Source organism: Lissotriton helveticus, chromosome 4_1, assembly GCF_964261635.1.
Source record: "Lissotriton helveticus chromosome 4_1, aLisHel1.1, whole genome shotgun sequence".
Lineage (NCBI taxonomy): Eukaryota > Metazoa > Chordata > Amphibia > Caudata > Salamandridae > Lissotriton > Lissotriton helveticus.
Window position 1 is genome coordinate 296,280,546 of NC_136063.1, and position 21,819 is coordinate 296,302,364.

A 21,819-nucleotide genomic window follows, 5' to 3' on the forward strand; every position below is an offset into this window, starting at 1 on the left:
CCACCGGGTGAGCATTTTGGTCGTACCATTCCTTCATTACTGCCTGGCTGGCCTCCAAGTTATCAGAAGCCTGCTTCCACAACTTGGCCATCTGGCTCCTAAAGGCCAGCATGTAGCTCACCACATCCTGAGGAGGCTTCCTGGGAGACTTTTCCCATCCATCCTTCACCAGGCTGAGAGGTCCACGCACAGGGTGCCCGTACAACAATTCAAAAGGGCTGAAGCCCACTCCCTTCTGCGGCACCTCTCTGTAGGAGAACAGCAAGCAAGGCAGGAGGACGTCCCATTTCCTCCGTAGGCTCTCAGGCAGACTTCTTATCATGCCCTTCAGGGTCTTATTGAACCTCTCTCCCAATCCATTGGACTGGGGGTGATAAGGAGTGGTGAACCGGTAAGTCACTCCACACTCCTTCCACATCGCCCGCATGTAAGCTGACAGAAAGTTGGTCCCCCTGTCAGACACAACTTCCTTGGGGAATCCTACTCGGGTAAAGATTCCCATCAGGGCCCTAGCCACCACAGGTGCAGTAACAGTCCTCAGAGGAATGGCCTCTGGATAACGTGTGGCATGATCCACCAGAACCAGGATAAACCTGTGACCAGCTGTTGTTGGTGAATCCAATGGCCCTACAATGTCGATGCCCACCCTTTCAAAGGGGGTGCTAACGACTGGAAGTGGTTCCAGGGGAGCTTTCAGCTTCACTCCTGTTTTCCCACTGGCTTGGCAGGATACACAGGTCCGACAGTAAGTGTTGGACGCCACTTTCATCTGAGGCCAGTAAAAGTGGAGGACAAGCCGAGCAAAGGTCTTGTCCTGGCCTAAGTGTCCTGCCAAGGGTATTGCATGAGCCAATTCCAGCAGAAAGGCTCGGTATTGCTGCGGGACCACCAAGGCCCTTGATGAGCCAGGTAGGGGTACCTTGGGTTCACTGTAGAGGAGTCCATCCTCCCAGTAAATATGGTGGTGTCCCGTAGCATCACCTGCTGCCTGGGCTTCAGCCTGACGCCTCAGTCCCTCAAGGGTAGGGCACTCCCTCTGCCCCTTACAGAATTCCTCTCTGGTAGGTCCTCCCTCCACATGCCACTCAGCAGGGATGGGTAGTTCCTCCAGAGAGTCTACTTCCCCCTCCATGGACTCCTGGCCCACCACCGCAGGTGGCCGATCTGTCACATGGGGCGTGGAAGCCGAAGCAGGCTCTTCCTGTCTCCGGGTCTGTCCCTTTTTAGCAGCGGGTTGGGCCATTGTTCCAGGCTCCAACCCAGGCGAACTCCCTCTCCGGGCAGTCGCAGACCGTGTGCTTGCACAGGCCCAGTCAGGTGTACCCAGCATCGCAGAATGCGTCCGGTATTCCACCTCTCTCCAATTGTTGTGCTCCATGTCATTCCCCAACAGACAATCGACTGGCACGGCAGGGCTTACGGCAACTCGAAGTGAACCTGCAACCCCCTCCCACTCAAAGGGAACCTCAGCCACTGGATAGTGGCCCATTCTGCCGTCAGCCATCGCGGCGGGGTGGAGTACATTGGGAACCACCTGCTCTGGAGACACCAGTTGACTCCTCACCATAGTCATACTGGCTCCTGTATCTCTCAAAGCCTCCCCTCTCTGGCCATTGATGGTGACCCATTGCCCATACTTTGTAGTATTTGGGGGCACCTGGATCTTTGGAACCATCTCGTCTCATAGGAAAACCTTAGTTCAAGCTCTGGTCATAAGCAGACTTGATTATTGTAACGGTCTTCTGGCAGGTGCAAACGAGGAGGTTCTAGACCGTTTACAGGTGGTGCAAAATACCGCAGCTAGGTTAGTGTTAAATGTACCCCCCAGATCCCCCTCAAAACCATTACTCCAAAAATTACACTGGCTACCAATACGCCAACGTGTGAAGTTTAAGACCTGCTGCGTTATCCATAAGGGACTTAATCAATTGGGACCAGAGTATCTAGCCAGCAAGCTTGTTCCTTATGCCCCTATTCGATCCCTTAGATCCAGTGACCAGCTGTTATTGAATGTTCCTAGGATAACCAAATCCAGACTAGGTGGTAGGGCCTTGTCTGTAGTAGGTCCCAATCTTTGGAACTCCCTCCCACTCTCACTAAGACAGTGTCATAACCACCTTCAATTCAGAAAAGATCTGAAAACCTTTCTGTTTAGTTCATTTTAGCTGTTCATTTGCTGGACTCGGAGCCTCACAGTACTCTCTTTTTAATTGTATTGCTCTCTTGTCAGTTGCGTTACTGGTTGCTAACAGCGCGGAGATACTCCTTCGGGAGTCTATTCATAGCGCTATAAAAACACGCAAATAAATAAATAAAATAAATAAATCTCCCGCTCTCCCAGGGACACTAAAGTGACACCCGCCCACTCACCCCCCTTATCTAAGGGCAACTCCTCCCCGAGCGCTACACTAGCTACTCCCGGTGACTTTCCTCCGGTGGGAGGGGGTGGTCTCTTTGGGCATCTGACATCTCCCTTATAATGTCCAACACCACCACATTCAAAACAGTGGAGAACCCTTGGCTGTTGGCTTTGGCCAGGATTAGGGTTTCTGGGCGGGTTTGCCTTAGGGGTGAAACCTGCTCCCTTACCTTGGAAATTATTTTGGGGACCTTTGGAGAACTCCTTCTTTTTATCTCCCCCCTCCTTCTTCTGGGGGGCGCCCTGTCCGGCTTTTTGAGAATCCCCTCCAGTCCCCTTTGAGGACACCCGGGTACTCGCCCAAGTGTCCGCCTCCTCTGCAAGCTTCCGGGGATTGGTCAGCTTGCTGTCCACCAGGTGTTGGCGCAGCTCGGGAAAACATTTCTCGAGGAGGTGTTCTTTCAAAAATAGATTGTACAGCCCCTCATAATCTTTCACCTCGCTGCCCTTGACCCAACCCTCCAAAGCTTTCTTGGCGTAGTCTAAGAAGTCTACCCAATTCTGGGTACTCAGTTTGTGACTTCCCCTGAATTTCTGTCTGTATCTTTCAGGGGTAAGTCCAAACTTCTTCACCAGTGCCACCTTCATTGTAGGGTAGTGGGTTTGCTCATCCTGCTCCAGAGCCAACAAGGTGTCTCTGCCAGCAGGTGGCATGTATTTATACAGCCCACCCCCCCAGTGAGTTTCTAAGATCCCGTGAGCCCTTAAAGAAACCTCGTATGCGGCTAACCATTTGGCAATGTCATCGCCTGTGGTGTAACTGGCAATGACATCCTTGGGTAGATAGGGTCTGGGTTCCCTGGTATTCATCTTATTTTCGCTGCCACCATTATCTGGATTGGGAGACCTTCGGATTAAGGCTTGTAGGTCCATCTCTTTGATGGTTCGCTCATGGGCTAACCTCCTGTCGTCCCTTTCCATATCCATCCTAGCTAATTCCAACTTCATTCTCCTCTCCTCCCTCCTATCTTCTAGCTCGGCGTCAGTTAAACCCCTCTCTGAGACGCTGCTGCCCGCCCTCGAAGGTGTCCTGGGACCTGTCAGCAGATTCCCTCTTCCAGCTTGGTTCAACATTGCAATCTCAAGGACAGTGTCCCCGTCACTCTCTTCGGTATCTGGTTCTTCCACTAAATGAGCTTCCACCCATGCCCTTATGCTTGTCAGCAACTCGCCTTTCCTGGCACCTTTGTTAAAGAATACCCCTTGTTGCTGACACCATTCTTTGAGTTGGGTCACAGTATAGGATTCTAGCTCTTTAAAATTCAATTCCATCTTTCACTATGGAATAAAATTAACACACGGGAGAAAACCAAGAAGTGACCTGAGGTTAACCTCCACCCACCACCAGAAATAAATTTGGAAAAAACAAAATTCAAATTAGGAGGGCCGCAAGGAGAAAACTCCTGGTGTAGGTCAGTGTATTGCGTTGAATTACTAATGAGTAGCTGCAACCAAGTCAGAATCCCACCGCTAGGCACCAAATGTTAGAACCTGATATGCCAGGTCACCTAGGGTAGCCTGGCCTAGGGGTAAGACATGCAATTCTAGAGGCTCAAGTGTGAAGGTTGCAGACCACCCAGCAGTAAATCCACGCAATAACACTTAAAAAGGACACTACACCAATTTGTTAGGAAAATAAGTACTTGTTTATAAAAATAATATACCCTTTGTTCTCTTGGTTCTAGAATTTACAGTTCAATGTAATGCATTCTGCCAGGGAAAAACACTAGTACGTTTAGAAATGCCAAATAATGTCAAAAACACAGTACTCTTAAATTTTTCGTCACATTACATTTAGATGACTTATAATCAGTAGCTCTATCCTCAGGGATGCTAACTTATTACAGTATTTGTCATCAATTATACATTCAAACAATTCCCCAACATTGACCAGACCAGATTTAACTGCAATGAGGAGTTTTCAGTTTAATCAGAAGTTTAGTTACAGACCAGCAATCTCCATGAGGAATTTATTCCTTCATTTATCCAGCAGATTCCTCTGTGCTACTCCCCAACCTGTATTGAACAGGGCTGAAAACGACCAGTGCCTTAATTGCTTCACTGTAGGCGCTAGTGCCACTTCCCCCTGCAATTCACCTCCTTACTTGAGAATAATCTGTTGCTGGGTCCTTCCTTCGCCAGTCGTTTGGTGGAATTCACCACCGATATGGCCAGGGAACACGAGGGTGGTAGAGGCTCTTTCGCCTCACAATGCTCCCCTGCTTCCCCCCTCCTCACTCAGGCCAGCTCCTCCTGCTCGGCGCTTGAGTGGAAGGACGGAACGATAACAAAATGCCCCCTCAGTTCCCCCTCTCTGCTCGGCCAGCTCCTCCGTGTGGCGCGCGAGCAGAAGGGAGAGGCGGGACACTCACTCTGACTGCAGCGGTAGCCGGCGCTCCTCCTCCGCGTTGACCGGCGGGGGCTGCTACTCCCGCTGACCTGCGCGGAGACGCCCGCGTTGGTAACGCCTCTCACGGCGGCCGCTCCCAGGAAGGACACTACTCGCACGGGCCTGCTCGGTCCTAGGCCCCTCCTGTGGGGATTGCTACAACGACTGGGGCATGCGCGAAGGCGCCTTTAAGCAGTGTCTCGCCCTCACTTTCCCGGTCAATCAGAGCGCTGCAGGCAATGCGTCAGGAGCGTGGAAGGCGCCCCCGGGGTCCCGCTCACAGTTGATGCGGCGCTGCCTCAGAGAAACCGGCACCCTTCACCACTTGCCGATTCACCTGGAAATCTAGGGATCGGCCCACTGCACGTCCGGCCAGGGCCTCTCAGGACACCAGGGCACAAGCCTTCCCCAGCACCCAGGAAGGTAGGAAACCGCGCTGGTTCGATTTTGTACCTCAGCTCCCACTTCCCCACTTCGCAAAGTCCTTTTACTATTCAAGTCTGGATGGAAGTTGATGTCTAGGGATGAGGATTATTCTTCCTGAGTCTCTTTCACTGGGCAGAGGACTGCGCTCCGCAGCGCCACAGTCTCCTTCTCCTGTGTACACCCCACTATTTTGAAGCTAGGGGTCAGTCAGGCGCCCAGGGTCTCCCTTAAACATCCACAGCGGGGACAAGACAAGGATCCCAAAGGAGGAGTAGAGGGGTGGATTAATTAGGCTGCTTCCCAGACCAGGAGATCAACCCTCGCACTAGTCTCTCCCCACCTTCCAAGATAGCCTGTCCTCCAGCTGACTCTCACAGGTAGACAAAATGGCTGCTCAACCCCTGCCCTTTTATAGACAACCCCCACAGAGTCCAGTAGGGTCCAGAAGGTTCTGGAAGGCCTAAGGTTATCCTATGGGGCTGTCTAAGATGTGGCAGTTGGAAACAGTTAAGGCCCTCCATTTTGTGAATTACAGCAGTTTCCTGACAGAACAGGCCTCTGGGCCTAAGGTGAAAAACTATGAGGGACAAAAGAACACCTATCCCCTTGGCCAACACCTTTAAAAACAAGTGGACACAAAAATTATTAAGGGTATGAGGGGCAAAAAGGGGACAAAATAAATAATAAATTGGAGGGACTACGCAAAAAGCCAGACAGGTCTAACAGGCGGCCACTATGCTCCAGACTTAGTATACCTATGCTCCCTCCAACACACTTTTGACCAAGCTGCTGAAGCACCCAGGAACATGTTATTAGAAATCATTCTGATGGATACTTCGAACTGCAGATTCTTCCCCTTTAAAGTATCCAGCAGGCGCCAGACTGAATCCAGAAGTTTTCACACCATTGTTCCTGCACTCCATTCAGGGACACTGTGCGGCTCCACATTGGCCTCTTTTCTCCGCAGAAGTGACGAAGCGGAGACATGTATAAGCGTCATCCCTGCGTGTCGACGTCTGTCTTTGTGCACGTTCAAATGCAGATTAGGAGCTTAACTCCCTTTTGTAGTCTATTTCACAGATTTTCCAAAATAAATTCCAGTGTGCAGAGGAACAATGTCCCCACATAATATTAAAGGGTTCAAACCTTACTGTGAATCTCAACATTGATGGATCCACAGGAGCTGTGCCTCTGGTGTTTGGACTTGGGGCACAATTCCAAGACATGAGTGTTCTCTCATGCACCCAAAGGCAACCCGAGACAGTGAATTGAAGCAATATGTTGTCGAGCATCAAAATAAGCCACAGGAGTCCTACTCCTGTTCTAAACCAAGGATGTGGACCTGTTCCCATTCAATAATCTGATCCCACTGCAGATCCTCTTCGCAGTTCAGATCATCTGGAAAGTCGAAGTTTAAGTCCGAGCAGAAACACAAGAAGGTGGCATACCATTTTCTACCTAAAGAGAAGTTGTGAGGGTCTCAAAGTGCCACTTCATCTTGTTCTCGATATGATTGGGGATCGGATTCCACAATTGTTCCCCAGGCCATTGGGAGCACCACAGGAAGTAGAGGCCTTCAGAGAAGTGATGCTGTGTATTTTTGCTGTTATTCACAAAGTCCCTCTGGCGTACCTTTGGGCCTCAAGAATCCAAATAATCCTCCGGACTGGTTACTGCGGACAGAGCAGGCCTCCTACTTTCTGATCCACTTGGGCCCACAACTTTTTTTGCACTGACTTGTGTTGAATCCTATTCTAGTTCCATGAATTGTGCCGGTCCTGTTTTCACTGATGCTGACCCATTGTTAGACCTAAAGTAAAACCTGCAAAAACGTCCTTTTATAGAAGGGGTTTTAGACATGGTGCTGTTCAGTTCCTTCCCTCTGCCGCAACGAGGCCAGGACACTCTGACTACGATCCTGATTCATCCTCTCTCCTAGATCTTGGGGAGAGAAGCTCTGAGACATATTGGTCTGTTGGCCTTGTGCATCCTGCTAGTCCGCTTCACCTGGTGACACATGCAGGGTCTGTAGTATGATATGAATTCTCAGTCTACCCAACAATAAGGAAACCTAGCAGACATCATCCAGGTTTCATAGAGGACTGCAAAAGATCTGCATTACTGGATGCTCGACCACAATCTGACCAGTGGCACTCCCTTCTTCCTTGTGCAGCCAGAATGTACTGTAGTAACTGTAACTGCTGTGTTGGGGAAGTCATCCTGGCAAGGTGAAGCTCAGGGAGCTCTGGTTCCTGGTGGAAACCCAGCTCCATATAAATCTGTTGGAGCTACGGGCCATCCACCTGGCACTGAAATACTTGCTGTCTATCAAGAGAAGGCTGGCACAGGTTCTCGCAGCCAACACCACTGCAATGTGGTACTGAAATAGGTAGGGGGTTCCTTGGTATGTGCCTGTAGGCGCTGCTGCACTGAAGTTGGTTAAAGCATCAGGACATCTCCTCGATTATCAACCAAGAGGTGAGATCTTTGAATTTCAGGGTGGATCGTGAATGGTGGTTCCACTCCAAGGTGCCTCAGGGCATCTTCCAACAGTGGGGAGAACACTGACTGGATCTTTTTGCCACAGCAGAAGATCAGTTTCCAAACGTCTGCACGTTGACGTTTGCAAGAATGTTCTATGAGAAGCATTCAGGCTTGAGTGAAGCACGTGAGTCCTGTACACATTTCCACCTCTCCTGCTCAGGGTTGTGAAAAAGATCAGAAATGTCTTGGCCCAAGTCCTGCAAGGGGTGAAGATTGGGCCACTGGAACTGCTGGGCAAGTTTTGGCATGAGCATCTGTCCTACTATCCGGGTACAGCTTTGGGAGGATTTTCTGTTGCAGCAGCAGGGTTCTGCACTTGAACCTGCACAATTTGCATCTCCATGCGTGGAGATTAAGCAAGGGCAGTTGACTGTGTTCGGTCTACCACCTGAGGGTGTGAATGTCATCTTCATGACCAGGTGCTCTTCTACATAGTCCATTTACCTCTGAGGTGGAGTCCACAACACAAACTACCTCTCAAGCCAAACCGTTTTATTGTGTTTGTCTTTTGCCCAGCAGGGTCTTTCAGCGGGCACCGTTAAAGGTCTATTTTTGTCGGCTCTATTGGCATTTTTGAGTTTGCCAGACCAACTGTCTTTGTTTAAATCACCGGTTGTGATGCGGTTAAATGTTTGACACACCTGTTCGCTTTCAACCAGGTTTTGATGCCATAGTGGGATCTTAATTTGTTCCTGACGTTTCTCATGTAAGCCCCCTTAAAGCTACTGTACAACTGCTTGTTGCGTTTGCGGACCCTCATATCCATGTTTCTGAACCTGAGCTTGTCACTTGAGTGAGCTGCAGGCTCTCTGTGCAGACCCCCCTCCCCCCCCACCCACACCACAATTTTTCCACCCTCCAAATGCTCTTTGATCCACCTCTCACCCCTCAAGAGGAGAGACTCCTTTGACTGAACACCAAGCCGTAGGTTTTTACATTGAACGCACCAAAGGCCTTTGGTTGGATGCTTCTTTTTTTGGGAGGGGGAGGGGGGGGGAGCAGTGCAGAAAAGGATTCTGTTTTGGTGGAAAGTTCTCTGCATTAAGATCTGACATAAATTGGCCAAGGGGCAGTCTCTAGATGGACTGATGGCTCTCTCCACCACTGGGGGCCAATGCCATTACCAGTAGTATGCCTGATCTTGACATCTGTCAGGCCAGGACGTGGGTTTCGGTGCACACGTTAATAAAGCACTACTACCAGCGAGGTCCAATGGGTAGGACAATTTCGCCTGTTCAATCCTGTAGTACTTTTTGGTCTGGGGCCACTCTACAGACCCGACACCTTGGGAGGTAGTGCTTTGCTATCAATACTAAAGGTAAGGGATTCGTGGTTAGAAGTATCCATCAAAAAGAACTAGTTCCTTACTGTCTAACCCTCTTTCTGGTGGATACTTTATCTAACAGCAGATTGCTCCCTGCTCTACCCACCTCACTGTTCTATGAAATGGTCTCTTTCAGTCTTAAAAAGCTCCTAAGTTAGACCTCTGCACACTGTAACAATTTTTTGTGCTGGTCGTCCGAGGGCATGAAAAGAGTCTCAATTCCCCTATTATGGGAAAACTAGAGCATTAAAAAAAAAAAACATGCTTAGAAGATGTTAATCAGCGTTTTGTAAAAGAAGAAAGTAGTTTAGGACCTGAAAAACAAGTGTATTTTTCATGTGTAAGTGGTATCGCAAGGAAGGGTAGAAAAAAGATAAGGCAGTGTTCCATGGAATACACAAAAAAAAGGTGCTCAGTGTGAGGAGTGATTTTTAACACCCATTCACCCAAAGACAGATCATGGAGGATCTGTATAAAAACATTTTGCAGCAATAATGTTTAGCATGTTAGCAAACTACTCCATTAAATAGGCTCTTTCTACCTGAATGTCCATTTCTGCATTTACTTCACTGTAGCATTCAGACACTGAGATGTTGACGTACATATTTAATAGTTGGATAAGAAATTGTTCAGATATACTAACAATTTGATGATTATTCTTGCCTGGTTACAGAAGAGTCAGATGGATCACCCTATGTTTGAGACTTTCTTGAGGTGACAATAGTCCTTGTTACTGTAAGAATCACACCGATTTCAATGACTCCTTCTCTTCCAGGGGATCCTCATCAATAGTGATAACCACTGAATATTCCCGCCCATGTGCGGGGACCCTGGACATAATAAAAAATTATATATGGAAACCATATATGTACAGCTCTACACACACACATCCCTTATATATATATATATATATATATCAATGCAGCCCCCAATGGAGGCTAAACAATGTAGTTGCATATATAAAACACTTGCATTTCTTGTGAGGGCGACTGGGCTCCTGGAGTGCATTATGCCTGTGAGCGGAGTAGGGGAGCGTGCGGGGAGGGGCTGTCCTTGATGAGTTGCTTGGGGGGGGGGGTGCACCAGTGGGTATAGGGGTTTACTGCAGATGCAATTGTTTCTATGTATATTCCGTTCACTGTTTGGTTTCAACTGTTTTACATACGGAAAAGTCAATCTTAAGCGCATACCTAGCGCTGAGAGGAACCCTCCTCATTTATGTTGATACGTAGAGACTCAGCGGGTGGACACCTATGGACTTGCCTTGGGGTGCTGGCCCCGGCAGCGCGCACCAAGCCAGTGGGAATGGGTAACCTTACTATTGGCGTGTGTACAACCTTATGCCCCATGTTTAGCAAGTGCAGAGACAGTAGTAGAGCGCCTGAGATACCCTGATGCTGTGCTGATTAGAGAGGGATAGGGGCAAGTCCGTTACAAAGTGCTGTTTATCACTGTACTGTTTCTTTAACAAATGCTAATAAAGATTTGACAAAAAAAAATAAAACACTTACATTTGCCAATATATAAAAGACACATGAAGGTTATTAGCACTTAAGCTCTGTCTTTTAATGAGTAAAACACTCATAACTGGCAACAATTGCACATAGAAGACCTTGTTAGCCTACAGGCTGCATTGCAAACCAATAGCATGGAAAAAAAGCATTTTCAACAAAAAACTGACACCGTGCCTTTAAGGCAGCCATGATCCCTAGCTTCCCATCATGCCTCAGGGGTGACAGTTGGGTCAGTTGTTTTTTCCGGCCCCTTCTGTCAGGACACTGGATTCACAGCTCTCTACTTTTTTGGCTTTTCAGTGAAAAATTCTCCCTTTTTCCTGGGTTTTCTTTGCTTCACGCGACGTGTTTTGGCATTTGAGTGCAGGGTAACCCATTTTTTTGTGACAAACAAATTTATTCTTTCAAACTGCCTTCTTTATTTGATCCTTGCCCTGCCTGTGGCAAGAAGACCTAGACAGACACACATGAAGTGTGTATCCTGTCTGCCTGACCCCCACTCTCCTGTCCACACTGCAGGAAGCTTTCTAAAAGAACTCTCAAAGACAGTGAGAGAATCAGGATTTATGGCCTCTCATAAAGAGGTAGGTCTCCTGTGAAGTCGAAGAAAAGGGCGCGTTCGTCGAGCAGCAAGGTCCCGGTATGTTCACCTTCGGTGTCTGGCTCGATGTCAAAAGCTCCAGCGGCGGGATCGTCATCGAGGGACCGAGAGCAGGAGTGCCGCTCATCGTCCAAGGCCAAGTCCCTGTCTCGTTGGAACAGCGTCCGGCGTCGAAGATCCTCAGCCGTCTACTTTGCACCCACGATTGTCATAGAGGTCATCGCTGCCAAGACGGATGTCATCTACTTCGTCGAGACCAGGCTCTCACCGGTCCATTTCCAGTACTCCAGAGGTGGTTATCTTCTCTTCAAGCAGCCACCGTTCGCAGTCGGATTCCCATCATGCTGCGGAAGCTTGCCAGTGTGAGAAGTTGGCCTGATATATAGTGCTCACTATTCTAGTGATCACTGTGTATCATACCAAACAACCCTTATTGATGATTGGTTGTAAGTCAACCTTATAGACCAGCTATCCTAGTAGCATGGACACGAGCAGTCTTTAGGCTAAACTCTAGAGGGCGTGTTAAGCCAGCTGTTTTACCATCACATATACCCCTTGAACACCCAGTGAAAGGACAGCACACAAGTTGTTATGAAAATAAAGGATATTTATTTATAACAAGACTACCCTGAACTCTTTGAGTCAGGGAGCTAAGCACAATACAAAACTCTTACGAAAATACTTCAAGTTGCACAATTTACACAAATGCCCGAGGGGCACGAAAAACCATATACACCAAAAGTGGAATGCGAAATACTAGCAGGTAAGTAACAAGATCCAGAGGCTTCAGGATCGCTAGGACTACACTACTGAACCCTAAGGTTAGGAGCAGGAGGCCTAGGGAGATCGGGTGCAGAGTGTGCACTCTCACGCGGGATGCGGGAAGAAGTCTATGGATGCTAGCGTTTCTAAAGTTACTGTTTCCGGACGAATCCGGCTAGGTAGACTGAAAACGACAAAGGATCTGGACACTTGGATAGTGAACCTGTGCTGGAATACCGAAATACTCAAGTTACCTAGCCCAGGGGCCGCGGCTGCATAGGGTTCAAAAGACGTCGGGAATCCTCGTTGAAGTCTATGGAGCCTGAAAGAAGAAGTTGCTGGCAGGCGACCAGTGAAGATGTTCGGGGTGATCCAAGCCTGGATCGGAGTTGAAGACGACCTGAAAGCAGAGGGGACTCAGTTCTTAATCACTAGCCAGTGATTATGTGGGCACCAGGATGGCACCGGATGAAGTCACCTCGACCAGGTGAGTGGGCGACGCTGGACTCTGCAGTCACACGGGCCAGGAGGCGTTGTCGGCGTCCAGGCTGGAGGTGCGAGCTGTCCCACGAGGCTGTCTGCTGTCGGCGATGCTGGACTCAGGATTTGAGCAACAAACCTTGGCAAAAGCAAGCCCACGCGGTGGAGTCAAGATGGCGTCTGGAGTGGACCAGGACGGTCCAGGGCACTTCTTGTTGGATAAGAAGCAAGGGCCAGTCTAGGGGACCTAGACCAGCGGTGAAAACGTCGTGGTACGTCGTCAAGAGGGTCACTAGCCAACGGGCAAGTGACCGGACAACGTGGCAAGCAGCAAAGAAGCAGAAGGGCCCCACGCAGATCTCGTGGATGCTGGGGGGCTGGACTTCGGTGCTGGAGCTGCTTGGGGTTAGGGCTTCTCAAACCCCAGTGCACTTACTCGAGGGTCTCTCGGGGGTCGTGCTGGTGAAGCGTCGTGCAGGTCTTAAGAAGATGGCCGGTCCCACGGGTCTCGTCACACCCACGAATCTCAGCTGGGCTGGATGATGTAGGTAGAGGTCAGAGATGGCAGGGAATCTGGGTCTCGTCGAGCTGGGCAGTCTTGATCCGGAGGATGGACGTGCAGCAAACCGCAAGAGCTTCGATGGTGCCTGCTGGTGCAGGGTGGCTACTCCTTAGCCACAAGGGAGAGTCTTCAGAAAAGTCAAGAGTTCCTTTCGTGGAAAGTAGTTCAAGATTCAGAATGATCTAATTTGGGAAGGGGGCCTGCTCCTACCTTTATCCTAAGAAAAAGGAGCTGGCACGCGACTAGGTCCTGCCCTATGGGTAGGACCAGGAGGGGGGTGGTTACACCCCTCTCCTTTGTCCGGTCTCTCCCCAGCTCAGGGGCTGGGGTGCCCCAGGAACTGGTTTGAGCCGGCATATGCACAGTGAGCAACGGGGTGCCACTTGCAGTCACCTTCCTTTCAGCCCTGCCTACCTGGGATACACAAAATCCTGTCTGGGATGGTGCTAGCACCGCCCCTGACAGGAAACCCTTTGTCCAGGCCTCCGTTGCTGGAAGGACTCCCAGCAGCAGGAGGGCAGACTTGTGTCTCGGTGGCAGCATCCATTTTGTGGAGCTGAGGCTATGTCTGACTTTAACCGGGGTTCACAGTTACATACATGTCGTGTCCCTCTAGAAGGGTGGAATGCTAACCCCGTCGCCAGAATTGGCGAGGGGTTAGTATTCCAATTCGTATGACACCTTACTCGACATGTTTTGATAATGAAATAGGGTTCAAAAGACGTCGGGAATCCTCGTTGAAGTCTATGGAGCCTGAAAGAAGAAGTTGCTGGCAGGCGACCAGTGAAGATGTTCGGGGTGATCCAAGCCTGGATCGGAGTTGAAGACGACCTGAAAGCAGAGGGGACTCAGTTCTTAATCACTAGCCAGTGATTATGTGGGCACCAGGATGGCACCGGATGAAGTCACCTCGACCAGGTGAGTGGGCGACGCTGGACTCTGCAGTCACACGGGCCAGGAGGCGTTGTCGGCGTCCAGGCTGGAGGTGCGAGCTGTCCCACGAGGCTGTCTGCTGTCGGCGATGCTGGACTCAGGATTTGAGCAACAAACCTTGGCAAAAGCAAGCCCACGCGGTGGAGTCAAGATGGCGTCTGGAGTGGACCAGGACGGTCCAGGGCACTTCTTGTTGGATAAGAAGCAAGGGCCAGTCTAGGGGACCTAGACCAGCGGTGAAAACGTCGTGGTACGTCGTCAAGAGGGTCACTAGCCAACGGGCAAGTGACCGGACAACGTGGCAAGCAGCAAAGAAGCAGAAGGGCCCCACGCAGATCTCGTGGATGCTGGGGGGCTGGACTTCGGTGCTGGAGCTGCTTGGGGTTAGGGCTTCTCAAACCCCAGTGCACTTACTCGAGGGTCTCTCGGGGGTCGTGCTGGTGAAGCGTCGTGCAGGTCTTAAGAAGATGGCCGGTCCCACGGGTCTCGTCACACCCACGAATCTCAGCTGGGCTGGATGATGTAGGTAGAGGTCAGAGATGGCAGGGAATCTGGGTCTCGTCGAGCTGGGCAGTCTTGATCCGGAGGATGGACGTGCAGCAAACCGCAAGAGCTTCGATGGTGCCTGCTGGTGCAGGGTGGCTACTCCTTAGCCACAAGGGAGAGTCTTCAGAAAAGTCAAGAGTTCCTTTCGTGGAAAGTAGTTCAAGATTCAGAATGATCTAATTTGGGAAGGGGGCCTGCTCCTACCTTTATCCTAAGAAAAAGGAGCTGGCACGCGACTAGGTCCTGCCCTATGGGTAGGACCAGGAGGGGGGTGGTTACACCCCTCTCCTTTGTCCGGTCTCTCCCCAGCTCAGGGGCTGGGGTGCCCCAGGAACTGGTTTGAGCCGGCATATGCACAGTGAGCAACGGGGTGCCACTTGCAGTCACCTTCCTTTCAGCCCTGCCTACCTGGGATACACAAAATCCTGTCTGGGATGGTGCTAGCACCGCCCCTGACAGGAAACCCTTTGTCCAGGCCTCCGTTGCTGGAAGGACTCCCAGCAGCAGGAGGGCAGACTTGTGTCTCGGTGGCAGCATCCATTTTGTGGAGCTGAGGCTATGTCTGACTTTAACCGGGGTTCACAGTTACATACATGTCGTGTCCCTCTAGAAGGGTGGAATGCTAACCCCGTCGCCAGAATTGGCGAGGGGTTAGTATTCCAATTCGTATGACACCTTACTCGACATGTTTTGATAATGCTATACTAAAGTTAGCATTTAACCGCGAGGATTATAATGCACTTAAGAGTATATGGTATAGCGTTATCATGGAACAGCTATTTGGACTTGGTTCCGCGAACTGCAAACGGGCTCAGCTCATGCCAGAGCACCATCTCGCATAATTCCAAGCACTCTGCCTTCAGGATTGATAAGGCCTGCCATAGGAGTGACTGATAGGAATATATGTGTCCATTTTAGGTTTAGATATAGGTATACTATATCTAAAGCAAAGGGTGATTACACCACCTTGCCCCAGCTGTCGTGCAGCCAGTTGTGTCTGTTTGGGTGGCCAGCCAGGGGTGGCATAATACATGCTTCAGCCCCTGGTAGGCCCTGGGTACACCTATGCCCTGGATACCTAAGGTATACTGTACAGGGACTGATAAGGTGGCCCAGTACCAATTGGGAGAATGCACCTAAGGTACATGGTTGTAATTTAGAGAGAGAACAGCTAGGCTGTGGGTCTGATTAGCAGGCCCACAGCCAGGGAAAGTCGTAAACCAGTGAAGCAAAAAGCAAAAATCTGGGGTGGCCATGGGATTGCAGACCCCACTCTCCTACAGCCAGGAAGTGGGGAAGTCTCCTACACGTTCCCCGGGTAGGGTGCAGAGGCACACATCGGTACATCTTTCTCCCAGATGGTTGCAACCCCTACACCATTGGGCTGTGCCTACAGGTATGACGGAGTCTAGAAGAGAGCCAAGCTCGACTCCTAGGTCTCCACTAGATCGTCTGGCGCAAGAGGTAGATCGGACACCTCCAAGAGGAAGAGCACGTACTCGCGCCTAGGGGAGAAGGTCAAGATCTTGCTCCCATGTACCAACACCTAGGGAAAGATCAAGATCTCGTAGTAGAAGGCGGCACAGGTCTCCTACTCCTTCTACCGCCTCAACATTTTACCCAAAGAGAGACTATTCGCCCACTCTTACAGATAGCCCACCGGTGCATGACGTAGGCATGTTCCAGGACGTTTTGGCTAGGGGGGCATCCAAACTTAACATGCCTGTGCAGGAGAGTACCTCTTCAGTCATTTTTGAAACGCGGAATCAGAGTGCCTCCTCTCGACCATTACTGCCCCTGGTACCGGGACTGCTGAAACCAGTAATGGAGATATTTCTCACGCCAGCCACCCTCAAAACTGCACCGGCAAGAATTCTTAAGAAATATCGCCCGTCTGTAGATGATCCTGAGTTCTTAAAATCAGATCCAAAACCGGACTATGTGATTGTGGCTCCGGCTAGAAAAACTCATTCGGTGGTCTCCTTGTCCACAGTCCCTCCGGACAAGGAGAGCAAGACGCAGGACTCGTGGGTGGTACCTCCTCATCTATGCTCAAAGTCTCCAGTGCGTCAGATCTATTGGGATGATATGATAGAGAACTATGGGATTCGCTGCAACGGTTCTCTGAGAAACTACCCAAGGAGGACCGTGAAGACTTTGAGAAAGTCCTGCAAGAGGGCAGCTTGGTGGCGAACCAAGTATTAAGTGTGGCTGCTGATGGAGCGACGCTCTCAGCGCATTCATACGCCCACGGACTTTGTGCCAGGAGATCGTTGTCGCTTAGCCTAACAGCTTTGAAGCCAGAGGCACAATCCAGAATTGGCAATCTGCCATTTTCCGGATCTTCGCTGTTTGGACCTCACACCGATGAGGAAATGGCGCGGATGAAGATTGAACTGGATACCCTAAAAGCGGTAGGATTGGAAAAAAAGAGAGTTCCGTTGTCGCTACCGCAACATTGACCGCCGATCATTCCAACAGAGGGTTTAAACCCCTTGTTGGCAAAAGAACCAAAGCCAACAGGGTCAGCAGAGATCGCAATTTCAAAATAGACGATCTAACAGGGGAAGAGGAGGGAACAGTCAGTCCACCACCTCTACCAAGCCCCTAGCAAACAAATGAGTCTTTGCTTCCTCCAGTGCTGTGCACTGCTCCAGTAGGAGGAAGTGTGGCGAATCATGTACAAGAGTGGTTGGGCATCACGAAAGAGCAATGGTGACCACGATTCAAAATGGGTACTCTGTTTCCGACGTCGTCCTACCTCAATCCCTCTGGTAGCAGCATCAAATTACCAGATCAACCTACTGCAGAGGGAAGTGGGCATCCTTCTCCAAAAATCAGCTATATAAAATGTAGGAGAGTAGGGTCTGCTTCCTATGGTCACCCCCACTTTTTCCTTATGCTTTACTGGTTTTCGACTTAGATGTGGCTGTCTGCCTGCTAATCAGACCCACAGCCCAGATGCACTCTCTCTAAATTCAAACCATGTACTCTAGGTATATACACAATTGGGAATTGGTTCACCATGTCAGCCCCTGTAGAAGTGTACCTTAGGTACTCCGGGCATAGGTGTAACCAAGGCCTACCAGGGGCTGCAGCATGTATTGTGCCACCCCTGGCTGGCCATCCAAACCGACACAACTGGCTGATCACTCAGCTGGGGCAAGGTCGTGTAACCACCCCTTGCTTAGGTATAGTATTCCTATATCTAACCTTATATATAGACAGACAGTAACCTATAAGCCACTCCTTTGGCAGGCCTTAACAATCCTGGGGGCAGAGTGCTTGGTTGTGTGTGAGATGGTGCCCTAGCACGAGCTGAGCCTGTCTGCAGCTTTCGGAACCTTGTCCTTATAGCTGTTTTATGATATTGCCATACCATATACTCTTAAGTGCATTATGAACCTCGCGGTTAAATGCTAATTCTGGTTTGGCTTTATCTAAACATGTCGTGTGAGGTGTCATACGCTTTGGAATACTACCTCCTCGCCAATTCTGGCGATGGGGTTTGCATTCCACCCTTCTAGAGGGAGAAGACATGTTAGTTCTGACTATCCCGGTTAAGGTTACCAGAGCCCCAGCGTCACAAAATGGACGCTGCTGCCACCGACACAAGTCTGACCTCCTGCTGCTGGGAGTCCTTCCAGTCACGGAGGTTTGGACAATAGGTTTCCTGCCTGGAGAGGTGCGAGCTCCACCCCAGACAGGACTTTGTGTATTGGGACAGGGAGGGCTGAATAGATTGAGACACTGCCTGGGGCACACTCTGTGCTCCATGCATACCCCAGTTCAATCCGGTTGCTGGGGCACTCCAGCCCCAGCTCTGGTGCGAAACTGGACAAAGGAAAGGGGATGTAACCACCTCCCTTCCTGGTCCCACCCATAGGAGGGACCTAGGAACGAATCCAGCCCCTTTTAGCTGTATAAAGGTAGGAGCTGTGTCCTTGGACTTTAGATTTGATCCTGAACTGAAACTTGAAACGAAACTCTGGACCTTCGACGTTCTGCTGAAGACTGAAGAATCTCCCTTGTGGCCAAGGAGTGACCACCCTGGGTAACCAGGCACCTTCCAGCAAATCAACGGCTTGCTTTGTCGATGTTTCCTGCCGGAACCCGAGCACAGAGCCTGACAAGACCCAGACTTCCAGACCTCTCTGACCCTCTCTTCACGCCTGCAGCATAGCTGAGATCCGTGGAGGCCGACGAGACACGTGGGACCGGCCATCTTGAAAAGTCCACGACTTGCTAACTGTGCAGCTCCTGAGGAATCCTCGAAGCTGTGCACTGGAGATTGAGAAGCCCCGAATCCGAGCTCCACCTGCACCGAAGATCAGCCCTCCACACTCCCAAGTTCTGCATGGGGCCTTTCTGCTTGTGTTCTGCTCGTCGCGTTGTTCGTTTGCTGGCCCGTTGGCTAGTAGCCTCTGTGACGACAATTCTTTTGAACCAACTCGCTGGTCTGGTTGCTCCAGACTGGCCCTTGCCTCCCTGCAAAGGTGAGGCACCTCAGACCTTGCTGGTCTGCATCAGAAACCTTCTTTGAATCCTGTGTGGGTTGCCTTTGGCAAGGCTTGTTGACTCCAATCCGGCAGTCGACCCCTCCATCTGCGAGAACCTTTGTGGGACAGCTCCTCTCCAGCATCTGGTCGTCCTCGACGCCTCCTGGTCCGCGTGGCTGAAGAGACCAGCTTCACGACAGCACCTGATTGCTCCTCGACGTCGTCTGGTTCCTTTCTGGTTCCACCCGGTCACTGGCTAGTGACCCAGACTCTGTCCCCTCTGCTTTCAGGTCTTCTTCATCCTCGAGCCACCCTTGGATCCACCCGGACATCTTCCTCCTGGTCGCCTGCAGCATCTTTCTTCACAGGCTCCATAGACTTCAACAGCGAAACCCGACACATCTTCACACCTATGCACCCGCTTCCTGTGGGTGAGGTAACGCGAGTACTTCGGTGCTCTTAAGGGTATTGACTATCTAAGTGTCTAGGTTTTTAGTTGTTTCCTTCTAGCTAGACCGGAAGTGTCCTAAATCCTTCTTTTTTTAAACTCTATGTTCCCATTGACTTAACATTGACTCTCGCGTGTGTGTAAAGACACTGCACGCGTCGCCTGTGGGCCTCCTACTCCTAACCTAAGGGTCAGATAGTGTAGCCCCAGCGATTCTCTAGGCCCTAGGCCTTTCCTTTTCTCGTGACGTGGTACTTATACCACTTTCTTAGTATATGGTTTGCTTCGCCCCTAGGGCCTAACTGTATTTTGTGCAACTTAACGTATCTGAAAGAAACGGGTTAGTATTAGATTCCTTACCTTAGAATATCCCCAGGCGTCAAACTGGATCTGGAAATGTTTGAGTAGCAGTACCCATGCGCGTCGGTAGGGGTCGTCTGCGGCTCCGCGTCCGTCGTGGGCGCTGTGATGACGTCGTCTGAGTACTTAGACGCCGCCTCCACGTGCTGACGTCAGTTCTTCTTTTTTCCGCGCCAGCAAGCGCTGATCCGGAAAAAGTGATACCCTTAGTCAATTTTGGACTAAACTTTTTCGATCATTTTTTATCTATTTCGAAGTCTGTACGACTCCGGTGCCGGTAGGGATGCCCGGGTTCAAACCCTGCGCCGACTGCGACTGACTGATGTTGGTCACCGACCCCCATCGCCTGTGTCTTCATTGCCTGGGCCTTGACCACGACGACAAGGTTTGTTCCGACTGTCGAGCCCGACGTCCAAGGCTAGGCGCTCGATGTCCCGGTCCGCGAGGAGGTCGAGGGACTGGTCGCGGGGTCGGAGCCACCATGGCTCCGGGAGTCGTCCACGGTCTTCACGCTCCTCGGGTAAGCATAAGAAGTCGAAGAGATTTCATCGCTCTTCCGACTCCCCCCGACGCTCACGCGACGCGGCCGGGATTTCGGGCGACACCGCCCACGCGGCTCCGCCGGAGCCATGGGCGTCGCGGCATGCTCCATTCCCGACAGTCCCTGGGCGGCACGCGACGCCGGAGGAGATCGAGGCCTTCCTCTCGGCCATGAGGTCGCTCACTCCTCCGAGGGCTCCGCGGCGCCTTCGGGCTCTGCGGTCCCGACTGGGAGTCCCTGCGGGTCGGGTGCTTCGGTCCCGGTGCCGCAGGATCCGGTTCCAGATCAGGGTCGTCGCCGGTTGACCTCGCCGGCGCCGGCCCTTAGGGTGTTGGCGCCGTCCCCGATCCCTCCCTAGATTCGGGTCCGGCGCCGTATCCGACACCGATGGGAGATTTCTACTTCTATGACCCGGCCCCATCCTTTGGTTCTGAGTATCAGGAGATGGGTGGTGAGGGAGATTGGGAGGTGTCTGAAGACCCTCTGGCACGGGATTGTCAGTCTTACCAAGACTGGTCAGGAGAGCTAGGGGAAGCCAGTGGTCTGGACACCTCGCCGGACACTGGTTTTGTCTCCCCCTCCCACCGTGGCTACGTAGGAGGGGGCTGCTTATAGTGTGGTGTTGACGCGTGCGCCCAAGGCCCTACATCTTGAGCTCCCCGTCGCGGCCGTGAGGACTAACCACCTCACTGAGGTCCTTAAACCGCAGGCAAGCTCGGCCAAGCCTCTACTGCCGTATCTTTGGGCCCTGATCTACAGGGTTATGCAAAGAACTGACCCAACTGTCACCTCTGAGGCATGATGGGAAGCTAGGGGACATGGCTGCCTTAAAGGCACGATACCAGTTTTTTGTTGACAATGCTTTCATTTTTCTTGCTATTGGTTTGCAATGCAGCCTGTAGGCTAACAATGTCCTGTATGTGCAATTTTTACCCGTTATGAGTTGTTTACTCATTAAATGAGTTTAAGTGCTAATTACCCTCATGTGTCTTTTATATATTGGCAAATGCAAGTGTTTTATATATGCACCCAAATTGTTTAGCCTCCATTTGGGGCTGCATTGATATAGGAAAAAATGATGTATGTATATATATATAAAAAATTATATGGAAACTATATATATATATATATATATATATATATATATATATATATATATATATATATATATATATATATATATATATATATATATATATATATATATATAGTTTCCATATAGTTTTTTATTATTTCCGGGGTCCCCGCACATGGGCGGGAATATTCAGTGCTTATGACTTTGAGGATACCCCTGGAAGAGAACTAGTATTACAGGTAAGTAACTTATCCTTACTTGGTGTGTGACCTAAGAACGATCTTTTAGCAGGAATTTGTAAAAACTAACTAATTCATTCAAATTTGAAATCTTGTATGGTAATTTTTTTCCAGCTTCAATGCTTGCTGCTATCACACATCTTTATATTTATGTGTA

General features: G+C 50.4%; 1 protein-coding gene across 2 annotated transcripts in view; it reads left to right on the forward strand.

Moving 5' to 3' along the window:
- Positions 1-21,819, forward strand: part of ATAD2 (ATPase family AAA domain containing 2) — a 558,187-nt gene that overhangs the window by 175,730 nt on the left and 360,638 nt on the right. The window lies entirely within an intron of this gene.